The sequence below is a fragment of the Ambystoma mexicanum genome, chromosome 13 (assembly GCF_040938575.1).
Source record: "Ambystoma mexicanum isolate Mex_15411 chromosome 13, UKY_AmexF1_1, whole genome shotgun sequence".
Taxonomy (NCBI): domain Eukaryota; kingdom Metazoa; phylum Chordata; class Amphibia; order Caudata; family Ambystomatidae; genus Ambystoma; species Ambystoma mexicanum.
In genome coordinates this window covers 127937272-127952702 of record NC_090938.1, presented here as the reverse complement: position 1 = coordinate 127952702, position 15431 = coordinate 127937272, and the positions used below count along the sequence as shown (strand labels likewise).

Below are 15431 nucleotides of genomic sequence, written 5' to 3'. Positions count from 1 at the left end.
GTTAAATCTCTTGAAAATCGACGCGATAAGAACTGGCCAAAAGATATATCTGGCATTTATCGACATGGCAAATGCCTTCGATGGAGTCGATAGAGAAAGCCTATGGTCGAAACTAGAAAAAAAAGGGTGCAACACATGTCTGCTCCAGGCGATAAAAGATCTTTACTCTGAAACTTCGATCCAAGTGAGGTTAGACAAAGAAGGAAATTTAACAAGACCAATACCGACCGAGAGGGGTGTCAAACAAGGATGCCCACTAGGAGCTACACTTTTCAATTTTTAGATTGCTGATGTAGGATCCGCACTAGCATCGGTGGTGTCGTTTCCACCTTCTATAAATGGAGTTGAGATAAATCACATTCTATACGCAGATGACATGGTAATTTTGGACCGCACTCCCATTGGCTTACAACGAAAATTAACGGCTCTCAGAACATTTACTGAAGACCTGGGGCTAGAGATCAATGCTGCGAAATCCGAAATTCTAGTGTTGGAAAACGTAAGAGGACAGAAATCAAAAAATCAGAAGGTATCATGGTATGTAGGTCCAAAAAAGATACATAAGGTACCCTACACGAGATATCTAGGAACCATCATTAATTCCAACATAAACGACGAGCCAATGCTGAGAAAGCTACTACATAGTTGCAAGCAGCTCACAACGCAAGGTAACATGATACAGAAAAAATACGGGAAATTTACGTACGATCCCGTAAGAAGATTCTATCAAGGAAAAGTGACCCCAATCCTTACGTATGGAGCTGAAAATATGTTCGGGGTTGATCACAAGGTATGGTCACGATGTGAAGGAGTCTTTTGGAAGAAAATACTGCAAGTTCCTCAAGGAACGCCAACGGCCTGTGTGCTGTACGAAGTAGGGGTGTCATCACTCAATGCACGGATTGCCTGGAATAAGTTGGCCCTGTTTAGAAAAACGAATGCAGAAGCAAACTTACCATCTGTCAAAATTTTAAGTCAAAAGAAGAGTATAAGGCAATCTGCATTAGATGAATGGAAGAGCCAGTGTAAAGAGATTCTTGCACAGGTGGGGGCGGATGAACAAACGTTATGGCTGAACCCCGACCTGGTGAAAAAGAAATTATTAGATCTAGACTGGATCCAAGTATGTGAGAAAAGAGCGGCACAAAAGTGTATGAATAATGTACCATCAGAAGCCAAAAAACGTAACATACTTGCAAACTATTTAATGCTACCACCGTGCAAACGACTAAGAAAATTATACCTGAAGTTCAGATTAAACATCTTCAAAACGAAAGAAGTTCTAATTTGGAGAAGGTCAATTGAAACAAGTAACTCCAAGTGCAGATTGTGTGCCAGAGATGACGAAACCCTAAAGCATCCGATATTGTTTTGTGCTGAATTAAAGGATCAGCGCGAACTATGCTTAAGGCGTGAGAGGAACCGAGTTCTGACATACAATGCAGAAGAATGGTGGAGGCATCTATACACTGGCGAGAGCAAAACCCTAAGGATCGCCACAATGAGATTTCTAGATCAAATCCAAAAATGTTTAGAGACCAATCCAATAGAATCAGCTGACGAAGAGCCGCCACAAATATAGGTGAAGTCATCGATTGACAGAAGAAAGTGGAAGAATGAGAAGAGAGAAAAGAGAAAAAAAAAAAAAATTGGAAATGATGTTAGTTCTTTTATCCTATATAGTTTTTTGTCTTGTTAAGATTTTTTTTTTCCTTGTCTCGTACACGTAATGTGTTCTTATAGTTATACATTTCGAAAAGTTTGTAAAAACTAAATGAAATTAAAAAAAAAATAAAAAAATAAAAAAAAATTAACCATGGCTGGAGGACAAACTTTGCCCAATTCACCTGGTTCAAACAAAGTCATGGGCATAGAGGCTTCTCTCCTTTTCCTGCAACTATGTATACGATCATTCCTTCTTTCATGTCACCAACAAACGATCTACAAACATTTAAGATATTATGGGACTCTGGGTGGAGTTTTGGAATTAAAGAGCAGATTGATCAAGGTCTGCCAACAGCCCTTCAATTTGTTTTTTAAATACCCAGCAGCGAGTACCAATGCTTTAGGGTGACCTGTACTCATTGCTAAACATATTGTACTTTCTACCAATAGTTGCTTGTGGACTCTCTGCAGATGTTAAATCACCCTTTCTGACTCTGGCCAAAAGGTTGATTTGGGGTTGAAAGTAGCTTCAACTGGGTCTGGTTTCAGTTTGTTAATGCCATTGACTGCGATCCTAGATCTTTGACCCGGTTCGCTGCAAGTTCCTGCTGTCTTAAGTATGTAGGAGAAGGGGTTCTCAAAACATTATGAGGAAACATCTATTTTCAATTCTCCCAAAAATTAAACAAAAATCACAATTGCTTACGTTTTTTAGTAGAAGCCAACAGTGGCTAATATGTAGTGCATAACAAACATCAAATGTGTCCTTAGAGATTTAGATGAATGTCTATCCATTCAAGATATGTCGCTTAGTGCATCTATAGTTTTCACAAAATGCATATAATATTAATTTCAGCAGAGCCTCAAAAATCAATTACTATCAGCATTTTTCCTTTTTTGAGAGTTAAGCATGGATAATTTTTCATAATGAGAACCTTTCTACTGTGTTTTTATAATATACATTCTATGCCAGGGTGTATGTATCCATTGCTCCTCATTAAATGGCTTAAATCTGTTGCAAGTAGACAAACTTTGTAAGGTATTTGTTGCGACCTAGCCCTTGGTCATACTACCTTAAGGAGCCTTTTAAGGCACTGTCCATTGGTAAAATGCAAATCCTGAGGAATTGGAAAACCAAAGTTAAGACTTCTGTTGAATACCGGATTTGTGATATGATCCTCTTCTCAAAACTGATTTTAAGATATTTGGCTTGAATTTAATTAAACATAATAGCTGTGTTTTTTTTTTATGTCCCACCCCATGTACGGCTTTTGTGTATAGCATACAGTCAGGCGTAAATGTCATTGTTTTTAAGGTTTGTTTTCACTTGGACTATAAAAGGAATGGGGCAGAGTTATTTTGTTTCATGAAAGAGAAGGTCATATTGTTTAAACACACAATAGATTATTTACCTGGCGGCTTTGCACATGTTTGGTAAAAACATGTGCACAACTATTTACACCCTGCTTTTAAAAACTAATAATGACATGGATTCATAGCACATATTGTAGGCCTGGATCAGAATCCCCAAATTGGCCACCCCCACCTCTGTTTACCCTGTTCTACTACAGCATTCCTGCCCACATGCACTTTTGAAAATAGAGATACTTTGTATTGCAAAAAGCTGTTAGATTCCACAAGAATCCATATAAATGCTTTCAACCATATACAGACATACATGGCAGGCAGCATGTATGATTGATTGAATGTTTAGTCATAAGAATGCATGGAAACCTATGACTACTTTGGATTTATGTCCATCATCTACCCCTACACATGTAATCAATCAATACTGCACAAAGAGGACTGCTGAAACGGAAGCGTGCATGTAAGCGGTCCGCTCTGTGCAACATCAAAGTCCATTTAAAATAACCCACATTGTGCTTTGTCGAGGTTTATCCTTAATGTAGCTATTGTATTTTGTTATTGCTTGCATTTTCTCCATAACAAACAATACAGTCCAAAAAACATTAATCCCAAATAGAGTCCTATGTCCTACGGACATGGTAATTTCCCAACTGCTCCCTCTTATTTTCCATCTTCCTTTTCTCATTTGTCATCTGGTCCTTCCTTTCTTCACCTCCTTCCACCTGTATTTCTCACCTGCATCGCAATTATTTTGCCTCCACTCTCCTTGTTCATTTACCTGCCTATTCCTATGTCCCACCAATTTCTCGCCTACTCCTCCCAGCTCCCCGTGTGTCTACTACCACCTGTCATTTATCACTTGGACCCTGTAAACCACTGGAGACAAAAGACAGAACAACCTTGATAGTCTTTACCTGCACTCCACCACCCCCCCATCCCCATTCTCCTTTCAGGGATACGGGAGGCCCATTGCAGGACAGCCAGCTCAACTAAAAGCAGTGCAAGGAAGAAGAATGGGGTGCTTGAGCTGCGGTGAACCAATGATATTGCCAGTGCTGTGGAGAGAAGCTATAGGTACCATAATGAGAAGGAAAGGATGAGCCGCGATTGACTGATGCTGTTGCTTGAAAGACAAGAGCTTACAAACCCCTACCAGAGACCTGAAGCATAGTTGTATGTCGAATACAGAACCGATTTGCAGGGTGGGAGAGGAGAGATCGTTCACACTATCAGGACCAGAGAAAAACAGGCAAAGTAGTGAGTCATAATACAGTTAAAAATAAAAATAACAAAAAAAAAAAAAAAAACACATTCAGTTTCGAAAACTAAAAGGGTCAATGAAACGAGAAAACCAGTAAAGTCTGTATGCCAACCAGTGGAGCACACAGACCTGCCTTCAGGAGTGAAGAGAGCGAGCAACGCTGAACATGAGGAAGGAAGAAATTGGAGCCAAAAGAGTAAAGCTGACTGATGCCACCAGAGGAGCAGGGGCAGAAGCACTGTCACAGCAATCATTTGGATCAAGACAAGATTCAGAGACCATTTGAATGACAAAATGTTGCATGTTGGGAAATTGAGCCAGAAGCCTTACAGCAAACTGAGATACCCTCTGTCGAACAATAAGCGACATGTTGGGAAACTGAGCTCCAAGTCCCACAGAACACAGAGATTATATCAAAGAAATGGCGATAAGCATCTCTGATTTGCACACGTCACCTAATATGTAATTTTCAAAGCCTAAAATTGGAGCAAATTTGGAAATACCAAGATCTGAGGCTCCAGCGAAAATTGCAATTTTCAAACATCTGCTCAAGGGCATCACAGAAATATTTCAGGCGTCTCCAGATTGTATCTAGTTTTATGCCTTCAGTATATGGCATATGGCAGCAGATGCAAATCTGAAGCTTATAGGCATCTCCTTATTTGCTCCAAAGCAAATGTTCAAGAAACAGACCTCGTCTGTCTAAAGAAATGCTGCTTGTTGGGAAATAGAATCCTAAAATCACATACGCCTCAACTCCATGAATAGAACAGTTTAAAGAAACATTGCATATTGGTAAACCAAGTCCCATAGCAAATATTTCTATAACAAACACTCTGCAAGCTTGGAAAACTGAGTCTTATGTCCCAGAGTGAATCGATTTATAATGGTGCATTCACACTGCATGTTGGGAAGAGAACAGTTATATAAAGAAATGATGCATGCTGAGAAAACAGTCTTATGTACCAGTTAGTTGGGAATATGTGTCACAAACTAGCACACACTAGGAAACTAACCTCGAGTACCTTAGCAAATTGAGAAACCACTTGTATAAGGAAATACCATCTATTGAGTAACTAAATCAAATGCCCCATGGCAAAATGAGAATACCTTTGCCTGAAGAAATGTTTGTTGATGAATTGAGTCACAAGCACAACACATTGAAACAACCTCTCCCTAAATAAAGAAATGTTGGAAAATTGGGTCAATGATGCTCAAAGTGAGCCAGGGGACAATTGTGAAGAGGAACTGCTCGGTGATAGTAGAAGTGAAATCTATTTGCCCAGGTAACCGTGAAACCTTCAGAGCATGTGAATGGCGACAACGAAATAATCCCTTCAAAACAGTCCTGACCAAGCCTTTTCAATGATCCGTTCAAATCATATCAGTAAATCTGTCATTTATGTTTGCATCATTGAGTCTCCCACTAAGCGTCTGGCCTTTTTTGCCAATTCTCCCTCACCACTCCTTTTCCCCCTTAATTTCCTCACCTGCAATACCATTTCTCAAAACAGCCCCTCTATTGTTCCCGTCCTTTCTCACCTTCGCTTTATATTTTTCACGTGCCCACTCCCATTTCTCACGTTCTCCCTCATTTTTCACCTGATCCCTCCCGTTTCTTAACTGCCTCTTCTATTGTTCAGTTTCTTGCTCAATTTTTCACCTGCCTGCTTCCATCTGTCCTTAGTTCCTCTTATTTGCAACCCAAACTTCCCATTTCTTAAATGCCCCCTCCAATGTATAATGTATTTATTTGGGTGTTTGACCTGCATTTCATCCAATAAAACCAGGTAACACGAGGGGGAAAAGGCCAATAAGATTATGTGGGTGGGCGAGCGTGGGGGAATGGAAAATGTGTCCCTGTTAACTCACATTCACCAGTGTACAGAGATGCCTCTGGAACAAAAAGAGAATTAAAAAGGGTGATTTGGCAAGGGTAACATGCAAAACCGAACTTTGCCTACCACTGTTATCTTCAGCAAAGTCCAAATCATGCATATTCCTGTCATTTCCTCCATTAATTTTACTTGCTCCTCATAGTTCTCATCTGCACTCTCCCTTTACTTGCCTACCTCTCCACATTTTTCACTTGCCCTTTTTCTTACGTGCCCCTTATCTTTCTTTTAGCGCCTCGATGCCTGCGGGCTGTAGCGTGTTCTACAAATTTAAATAAATAATTTCATAATTGATCTGCCTTTCCCATTCCATGCTTTTTGAACGTCGTCTGCGGCAGGGCAGTGATGTGTTGTATTATGCACTTTACCAGCTGCAATGCTCAATTTGGACAGGAGGATCCCCTTCATACAACGACCTGACATCCCCTCTCGCACTTTGGTGTTTCCTCCTTTGCAAGCGCACTCTTGTATTTGCTCCCCGACATTCTTACTGTAGATTTTGCTCTTGTACTGCGTTTGTTCTTTGTTTAAATGCACTGCGATATCTGCCCCTCAGCCATTCGCACTGCAATATTTGCTACCGGCTTCTTCCACTTGCTTGCAATTTGTTCTGCTACCAGTGCTGCGCCCTAAGAAGCTTTTCAGTCTCTCACCATAACTTAACACATTACACAATCAATGTTACACTCTACACCACGCACACTGGCCATAACAGCCCCAAAGCACAGACCCGATATGCGCAAACGGATGCAAAGCAAATACACTGAGCGAAAGAACAGCCCAGGTGAGCATAATGCTCAAAAACATCAAAAGGATAGCAAACTCAGAAAACACCCAGGCCAAGTCCCACTGAACTACGTGCCTACATTTCTGCTCCTACTAACCTTTGCATGTCCCGAAGTGCCCAGAGCCCATGAGAATCACAGATATAGAAAAAACATGACATGCCACATCTAACCCCCTACCCAATAATTTCATTGCCGAATATTCACCACGCACATTTTTCAGAGCAGAATATAAATTGCCAAGAAATTCACCTATAATAAATAATACAAAAATAGGTACAGATAGCGTTTGGTCAAGGGATGATTGTTTTAAGTAAGGTGAAGGGGTGGGTTTCCCCTGGCATTGTACTGCTGCCCTGAATTTAAAAGGATCGACATTTAAAAATTGAAACGTTTGGGAATAAAACCAAAAAAAAAAAAACAATGCATAAAAACCTCAATACACATTAAAATCCTTCCCTCCATCTGCTACTCATTTTGGATCTGCTCCTCCTACTTCTCTCCTGCTTTCTTCAATGCATAACCTATCTTCCATTCCACCACCTGCCCTCCATTTCCTAGCGTGCCACATCCTTGTTCTCGCCCATTCCTCTTCGGCCCTCTCAATACTTCGCCTAGGCCCAACCATCCCCGCCTGTCCTTCATCTGCCCTCTCCCACTGATATTAAACCGCCTTCATGTGCCCCACCCAGTTCTCAACGGCCCCGTCCCACGTCTCTCCGGACTGCTCATTTCTCACTCGTCCCCGTTCCTTCGGATACCCTCTCCCATTTCTCCTGTATCCTCCGTTACACACTCGAATTCCACAGGCCCTCTATCTCCACCCAGTGTTGCCAACTCCTCAGTGAAGAAAGTAGCTATTGGCTCCCCTAGAAGTCGCCAGAAGTAGCTAGATGACGTCACTGCCCAATTTGCATAATTACCTCCTCTTTCCCGTGTGTTTTACTGTGGCCCCCTCCCCTTTTAACACCTCCCTTTTAAGTTATTTGTGTGTTTTTACATTACTCCCGTTAGAAAACGGGCGAATTACAGCACTTTTTTCAATTGGTTTGGAAACTTGCATGAATGAGCAAGTCTCCAAACCAATTGAAAAAAGTAGCTAGATTTCTCGCTAGCCGCTTTTTGATTAAAAAGTCGCTAGGGGGGCGTACTTTCTCGCTAAATATAGCGAGAAAGTCGCTAGGTTGGCAACACTGTCTCCACCCCTGCCTCTTCCGGTCTTCCCTGTTCCCTCCCCCCACTCGTGCGTTCATCGGACACTCCCATTCCTCCCACGCGTACACCCACCCTCGGCTCCACCCCATCCTCACCTGGGACATCCTTCTTTAACTGACGTACAAAACATAACAGAACAGAGAAAAAGCAGTTGGGAGAAACCATCAGTGCTCGCGATGGGGGTAGCACCATGGGGAATTGTGAAGTTGTTCTCTCTTCCGATTAGACATTTTCTTTCTGACTTGTAAGTAGAGCACCGGTAACTGGACCTGGCCTGAAGAAAACCCCGTTTGTATGAACTAGGTTATTGAAGTTATATTTCTGGGAATTTGTGGAGCCCCCGCCTCTCCCCGCGAAATATGTGTTATCGCTCCAAAGAGCTACTCTCCATAAATGCATAAACTATGCAGATCATTGTGCTTGGAAACACTCCAGCTTTATTGTGCAAATAGACAATAGTTCCCTGGCCATATGGGATACCGGGACTTCCCCAGTACGGTCACATCTTCGGAAACACGTTTTAACATGGTTCGCAGTCTATGGCGCCTCGAGGAAGTCGGGGACGGGCTGGCTTGACATTCTCTGAAGTTAGTTTTGATCGGAGGGCTGCCTGGGGTGAACACGGTTGTTTTTGTCTGAGTAGGCCTACGTTTCGCTTTTATGTTCTTTCTCCCCGCTCTATAAAACAAGGTGTCCTGCCACTTATTGTTTTGGACATACCATGGTTCGTGTATTTTGCGATTATTCAAAGAATATGCTGGCTAGAGAAAATCTGCTCAATGCACCCATCCAAAGTCCGTTTCTAAGTTCGCAAGGTCATTATGCAAATGAATGAGGCTACAACTTGTATGAATCAAGACAGCCCTCTTTAATTCACTGAACCTTTTTTCTTCATCTTTTTGCTATTTGCATGTAAATAAATAAACAGTGTGTAGCTAATTATTTCTTCCTTGGCAAGTTTACATGTGCTGAACATAAAGAAGCAATTAAACACAAAATGAAAAATTAACAAAAACAGAACAGTGCAATGTTTAGAGGTGCCGTCAATTAATTCCAAAGACGGTAAGCATCTGCATTGTTGCCATTCCAGAACCTATTACAAAAAATATAGTCACAGTGGTCAGACATATATGAAAAAAGATAAACAAGGAATTCGTGCAACAATTATAAGTCCTAATATGTGTCCTTGCCTGGGACCTAATGTAGGTCAAACTGCAGGCAAAAGGGACCATTCCTTGGGTCTACGTCTGGGTGGTAAGCCCTAGGGGTGTTGTGGACTCTGCAGCAGGGGGAGCGCTGGGTCCATGGACGTTTCGGCTACAGGTGAATGCGCCTTCTTCCGAGCCTTGGATTGTGTCTCCCTTGTATGAGCCCCCTTGGGGTAGGGGGTGTTATGTTCCAGCCCTCGGCGTGCGCGCACGAGGGCTGGAGAAGTTAGGCAAGGCCGCACGGCCTGTGGCGCAGCTCCAGCAGGAGCTTCAATAACTCACAAGCACAAAAGTGGATGGTAGCGTAGGGCGGAACATAACATTCCTCCATTATTATAAAACAAACAAACATAACACTAACTTGCATCAACTGTGAGTGCAAACATCTGCTCACGCTCTTAACCAATAGGTGCCCGGCCATAGTGTCCGTGGTCCAGGTACCTCATACTACCACACATAGTCATTTAGCTTGGCCGGCGGTCTCGTGGCCGCTCTCAGACCGTATTGCCCTTCTCGGGGCCTACACCCCCCCGGCTCCTGATCTGGCTCACCTTCACTGGTCAGGTCCTCGAGGCCGGGGGCCCCTAGCGGTTCCCAGGTTCCATCCGCCGCTCCTGTTTCATCCGGGATGGACCTAGGCTCGTCTTCGCTGGGCTGAGCGTCCTCCTCTTCCAGATGGCACTCACTGTGAGTCCACAGGTTGTGAGGCACCGCCTTGAACCACGACGAGTTCCTCGTCACTTGACGGTGTCCTCGGGTCACAGTCACCATGGTTCCGTGCCGATCGCTGACGGTCCATGGCAGTTCCTCGTATCTGGTGTCGAGTTTTGATTTGGTGGGGTTTCGTAGCATGACGACTTGGTCCCCAACTTGGTGATCAGACTGCCTCGCTCTCCTCTTGCCGCTCATGTGGGCATTGGCACTCCTTCTCCTCATTTCCGTGCGTCCTTCATTGACCTCGTCCGGGGTCCTGCTTGGATGGTGCGGAATCGAGGATCGGATGACGGTGCCGAACATGAGATCCGCCGGCGGTATGCCGGTTGTGCTGTGGGGGGTAACCTGATAGTTCCTGAGGAATCGGTAGAGGTCGACCTTCCATGGGCTGGCGTTCGCCTTAGATACCCTTAGCACCTTGTTAATGGTTCTCATGAAGCGTTCGGCGTCCCCGTTGGCCTGGGGCCACCTCGGCATGATGTGGTGATACTTTATATTAAGGTCCTGCAGATAGTTCTTGAATTCCTCCCCGGTGAACGGTGGCCCATTGTCACTTTTGATGGAGGTTGGTAGTCCGTGAGTTGCGAATATTTTTTCTATGGCTGGAATGACCACTTCCGCTGCTGTGGATTCGACTATTTCAACTTCCGGATATCAGGAGTGGTCATCAACGGCTACCAAGAGGTGGAGGCCTTCCCGTAGCTTGTAGAAATCAATACTGATGGCCTCCCACCGAGAGCGGCCGCGTGCCGCCGATAGAATTGGTTCTGATTCTGGCGGGGCTCCTGTTATCTGACAGGCGAGGCACGTGCTGATGAGTGTCTCGACCCGTTCCTCGATCTGGGGAAACCATACCCTGTGCCGTATGCGGGCTTTCGTCAATGCCAGCCCTTGGTGTCCTTCATGCGCTAGGGCCACTATCCTGTCTTGCATTCTGAGAGGGATTACGATGCGGTTACCCCTTAGTATCACTCCGCCTTCTGTGATCGACAAGTCTTGCCGGACGGTAAACATGCCGGACAGAAATCCCTTTGCTTCCGCTGTTCTATTGTGTGTGTGTCTCATGAAGGTTTTCCAGTCCCCTGAGATTATGGCATCTTTCACTAGATTGCAGCAGGGATCCTTGTTGGTTTCTGCCTCGATGTCTTCGATGCTCACCGCTTTTGGTCTCATTGCGCGAACCACTTGGCATATATGTTCCTCTGTCTCTTCGGCCACTTGGATCTCGTGTTGGGTTGCCGCTCGCGGATGCCTCGAGAGGAAGTCTGCAGGGTTTCTACTGCCTGGTTGGTAGATGAGATCAAAGTCGTATTGCTGGAGATGTAGTAGCCATTTGGTGATCCGTGCCGGAGGGTGTGACGACGTTCCCATGAAGATGAGTAGTAGGGGTTTGTGTTCGGTGACTGCTGTGAACCGTCGCCCATATAGGTACAGATGAAAGTGCCTGCACCCCCACAGCACTGCGATGGCCTCTTTCTCAATGTGGGAGTACCTCTGTTCAGTTTCCGTGAGGGCTCTTGAGGCATATGCTATCAGTTTTTTCTCCCCTTCTCTCGTCACTTGCATTAGGATGGCCCGAGCCCAACGGGGCTTACATCCACGAACAGTTCTGTGGGCAGTTCGGTGTTGTAATACGCCACCTTGGTGCCGACGGACAGGGATTCTTTAATACTTTCAAACGAGTCTTGGCACTTCCGCCCCCAGTCCCACTTGACGTTTGCTTTCGTCAGCTCCCGTAGTGGCTCAGATAGGGTGGCCAGGTTTCGAATGAACCTCCCGCAGTAGGTTGCCATCCCTAGGAAACTGCGTACTTCTGTGGGGGTCATCGGTGGGCTTGCCGCCTGGATGTCTGCGACCTTCTGGGGATCAGGGGAGATGCCCGTGCTGCCAAACTTGTAACCAAAAAAAGTGATTTCCGAACTGAGGAACTCGCACTTCTCCCTGTGTATGGTCAGTCCAGCCTCTTGTAGTCTGCCCAGTAGGGTATGAAGCCTCTTGAGGTGCTCCTTCTTGTCGGGGGTGTGAATCAGAATGTCGTCGCTCACGTTGAGGACCCCAGGTATGCCCCTGATGACCTCCTGGATAGTTTGCTGGAATACTTCAGCAGCAGACGAGATCCCGAAGCTCAGGCGTTTGTATCTCCTTAACCCCAAATGCGTCGAGAATGTTGTGATATAGCGCAAGTCTCTGTGGAGTTTGAGTTGATGATACCCCGCTTTCAAGTCAACTTTCGAGAAAACACAAGACCCTGTGAGGTCCGCCACGATTTCGTCGATCGTTGGGGTGATGTGGCGTTCTCGCATGACGACTATCGGGGAGACCCATGGTGTGGGCCCTGTAACCGCCTCTATGATGCCAGCTTCCTCCAGAGCCTTGAGTTCCTGCTCCATTTGCTCTCTCATGTGGAAAGGTGTCCTTCGATGCCGTACGGCCTTCGGCTGCACTGTTTCGTCAATGTGCAGCCGGATGGTTTTGCCCTTCAAGCAGCCTATTCCATCTTGCAGCTTAGGGTATTGACTTAGCATTTTCTCCACCTCTTCGGCCTCATCAATGTGGCAGATGAATTTGACCACTCCCAGATCTTCTGCGGCGTCCCCACTCAGGAGGCTTTCAATTCCTGCCTTCACGACATAGACTTTCGACCACAGTCTGTTTTCGCCGTGCTCCAGCGTGGTGCGGAACCTGCCCACGATTGGTAGGAGCTTCTGGCTGCCGTAGGCATACAACAGCGTGTCTGTGCTTTTCAGGACTGGTTGAGGCTTTAGAGTCTGGAATATGTTTGTGGGCATAACATTCACTGAAGCGCCGGTGTCAATGGTCATGAGAATGCGCTGGTCTTGGACAGTGACCATGCACTTGCGCCTTCGGACAGATTTTCTTTGTGTTTCTTGACCTTGGCTTAATGCGGACACCAGGTATATCTTTCTTCCTTTCCTCTCGTTGTCCTTGCCGGGATCCTGCTGCCCTGTCGAGATATCATCCCCTTCTTCCTCCGTGGAAGAGTTGGCCACTACGACCCTCCTTGCACTGGCTTGCTTCTTTTTCTTGGTCGCGTTTTTGTCTGAAATGTTCTGTGGGGGCTGCGTGGAGGCGCCCGACGATCGGCACACCTTTGCATAATGATCCTTCCTGGCACAGGCGCCGCAGGTGGTGCCCTGTGCAGGACAGTTGCAGCGGCCATGTCGTGGGCCACCACACCAGCCACACTCTGTGGGCCCAGGAATGCGCGGTTGCCACCTGTTCTGGCCATAGCCCCCACTGTATTCATCCCTCGAGGATTGTTTGTTGGTGATCTGGGCCACCATGGCTGTGTTGAGGGCAGGTTGCAGTCTGTGCAGTGTGGCCTCCATGTTGGCCGCTCTGGTGTGGGCTAGTTCCCTTCGTCGTCCTAATTCAAGGATTCGTTGCAGGGGGATGCCTCTCTCGCTGAGTATTAGGCGCTTTAGTTTTTCTGATTGTACGCCGTTAATGATCTGCCTCCTGATCTCCCTCTCAACATTGGTGAACTCGCAGGACATGGCCAATTTTCTTAACCGAGTGTGGTAGGCATCCAGGGTCTCGTCTGCTGCCTGTATGGTGGTGCAGAAAATGAAAGTCTCATAGTCCGGGTTCAGTTGGGGGAGAAAATGAGCCGTGAGGGCATCTTTTGCGCTTTGGTACGCATCTTGGCCATCGGTCACATCCAAGGAGTTGAATATTCTCAGTACCTCGTCACCCACACTGAGTAGTAGGTGCGCCTTCATTTTCCTGGCCGACGTTACATCTTTGCACTCCATCGCCATCTCGAATTTCTGGATCCACAGCTGCCATCTGGGTCCACTCGAAGATGGGTCGGTAAAGGGGTCAAAAGGCTGGACCAGTGTCGATGAGCCTCCTTGTGTACGAGGCTGTGGGGACGTCAGCAATAGGTGTGCCGCAATTCTGGATGGCGTGGTAGGCCCAGGGGTGGACGTGCCGGCCGCCATGTCGTTGTGTACCTGTTCAGCGCTGGCGTGAGCTCTTCGGGCAACCACTAGCGCGGTGAATTTGGGCCTTCCCTGGAGTTGCTGTGGTGTCAAGACGCTGTGGCGGAGAATTCAGGTGCTGGTTTTTCCATGTGGTTCCGTTGCCACGTTGTGTTGGTGCTCCTGGTGTGGGAGGCCAGATGTCAGATGGCTCCACACTGCCCAGCCATCACTTGTAGGGCGAGTGATGATGAGAAGATAGGACAGAGAGAAAAAAACGTTTTTTTTTGTTTTTTGGGGTGGGGTGGGTCACGTGTGCGATTCCCCCCCCCCCCCCCACCGGGTGTCCAAAAATGTGGCCGCGATGGCTGCGGGCCATCTAGGCGCCCTGAGCGCCGAGCGCGTGTTTGTCCTCGTTCCACCTCGTCGCCATTGTTATGTTCCAGCCCTCGGCGTGCGCGCACGAGGGCTGGAGAAGTTAGGCAAGGCCGCACGGCCTGTGGCGCAGCTCCAGCGGGAACTTCAATAACTCACGAGCACACAAGTGGATGGTCTGCCCCAGAACTGCCTCCCGAGCGCGGGGGCGGGGCTTTTATTTGGCACGCCCTGCGTCACCGCGTAGCGGGACGCAGGGCGGAACATAACAGGGGAGCGCCAAATAGAAACAGAGGCAGTTTCTGTAGAGGTGTGGAGGGCTGCAGCTGCAACTTTGTAGACTGGTAGTGGAGCGTCTCTGCTGGTTCGGTGGTGCTAGCGCATCCTTGTAACTTACGTTGTCGACACTGGACAATGACCAGGGCTCTTGTTAGCCCGTGGTTCCGGTGTGCATTAGGGAGGCGCCATGGCGTAAGGTGAGGATGGCACCTATACTTTACAGAGTTCCTGATTTCACTGTCTGTGTAATACCCGGGCTCCGTGTGGTAACCCGAAAGGAACATTGTCTGCTGTAATCTGCGAAGACAACCGCGCTGGAAGGCAAGGAAAGAGAGCCCCTGCACGCCGGAGTCCGTAAGGAACTCTGCAAGTGCAGGAAAAGTCTGTCCCGATCGGAACATTTCCTGCGTAGCAGAGCCCCAGATTCTACCCAGTCTGTACGCAGTGGTGTCCTTGACAACCACCAGTTTCTGACAAGCTTTGCTGAGTACTCAAACTGGATGTTTTCGGAAAGGAAGATGGCAACAGCCAATACCCAACCCATATATCAATGACTTCAGAAAATAGGAACAGTGATTGGACTGCCGATTATGTATGCAGCACACCACTTACTGTGGTCACACACACCTTAACAAATTTAACTATTCCCTCAGATATCCTTACCTGAAGAAGGGCGCATTGGCCCGAAACGCAATAGGTGATGACTGCCAGAGAACTGATTG

At 46.5% G+C, this 15431-nt stretch overlaps 1 protein-coding gene across 3 annotated transcripts in view; it reads right to left on the bottom strand.

The window, feature by feature from the left end:
* Positions 1–8319, bottom strand: part of SLC26A8 (solute carrier family 26 member 8) — a 3396452-nt gene extending 3388133 nt beyond the window's left edge. For 2 of the 3 annotated variants that reach the window (XM_069633435.1, XM_069633437.1), the window contains exon 1: positions 7663–7775. The gene's annotated coding sequence lies outside the window, so the exon portion shown is untranslated. Of the gene's footprint in view, positions 1–7662; positions 7776–8284 lie in introns of those variants that run through there. The other variant, XM_069633436.1, reaches the window with a different exon arrangement.
* Positions 8320–15431: the final 7112 nt, after the last annotated feature.